The sequence below is a fragment of the Talpa europaea genome (assembly GCF_964194135.1).
Source record: "Talpa europaea genome assembly, chromosome: 6".
Taxonomy (NCBI): domain Eukaryota; kingdom Metazoa; phylum Chordata; class Mammalia; order Eulipotyphla; family Talpidae; genus Talpa; species Talpa europaea.
The window spans coordinates 43,987,875-43,989,096 of NC_140072.1; the positions used below are offsets into that span (position 1 = coordinate 43,987,875).

General features: G+C 49.3%; 1 gene segment (V, D, J or C); it reads left to right on the forward strand.

Moving 5' to 3' along the window:
* The first annotated feature begins 527 nt into the window (after positions 1 to 527).
* LOC311171753 (immunoglobulin kappa variable 1-5-like) lies at positions 528 to 1,008 on the forward strand. The segment is given in 2 exons: positions 528 to 576; positions 692 to 1,008.
* Positions 1,009 to 1,222: the final 214 nt, after the last annotated feature.

Sequence of the window (1,222 nt, forward strand, 5' to 3'; positions counted from 1 at the left end):
CTTTGTTTGCTATATCCACGTGTGAATGAAAACTTCCAGCATTAAGTCTTTTTTTCTTCTGATCTATTTTACTTAGCATAATACCCTCCATTTGCACCCATGTGGTGGCAAATGTCAAGATTTCATCATTTTTAATAGTTGAGTAATAATATATTGTATATATACACAACAGCATCTTTTTATGCCACTGATGTTAAAGAGATGAATAGCAAACTGTATTCTCAAGGCAATAGGCTGACTCTAAGTTTCTATACCCAGCCCAGAAGAAACACAGTCTTCACAGGCAAATTTCCCTGCCCAGGGGAAACTGGTCATTGGGGAATCCTGCTTCTGTGCTGTCTCTGAGATAAACTGCTCTGTGCTCTCAGGACCCTGCTGGTTGGAGGAGGAGTCAACCCTCAGCTGTGCCCAGCTTGCCCACCCTGCTCATTTGCATCTTTCCAGGCCTCAGTCCACCTCCCTGGAGACTTATTAGTAGGCCGGTCACAGCCTGTGAGAGTCAGTCCTAGTCAGGACCCAGCGTGGACATGAAGGCCCCCACTCAGCTCCTTAGCTTCCTGCTGCTGTGGCTCCCAGGTAAGGAAGGAAACACCAGGAGTTGATCAGCTCCGGGTAGGCAGGACCTCTGGCCCTCAGGGAAGTCCTCTGAAGACAGGATGACAGTGTGGGTGTGTTTTCTGTTTCCATCCAGGAGCCAAGTGTGCCATCCAGATGAGCCAGTCTCCACCCTCCGTGTCTGCATCTCCAGGAGACAGAGTCACCATCTCCTGCCGGGCCAGTCAGAGTGTTAACAAGTGGTTAGCCTGGTACCAGCAGAAACCAGGGAAAGCTCCTAAGCTCCTGATCAATTATGCAAACAGTGTGCAGCCTGGGGTCCCATCCCGCTTCAGTGGCAGTGGCTCTGGGACAGATTTCACTCTCACCATCAGCAGCCTGGAGCCTGAAGATGCTGCCATTTACTACTGTCAGCAGTACCACAACGACCCTCCCACAGTGACACAAGCCTGAACAAAAACCACTCAGGGAGCAGATGTGTGAGGCTGGGCAGCCCCAGCTGCTCCTCCTGGTGCCCCATGTGCTGAGAGCTGTTCTCGCATGCAGCTCTGCCTTGATGGAGTCTGGAGTTTTCTGTTAGAAAACTCTTTCGAACATTGAACATTTCACACCAGAGATATTGACATTTCCTTATAACACAAGACCACAATACATAAGAAAGAATGTT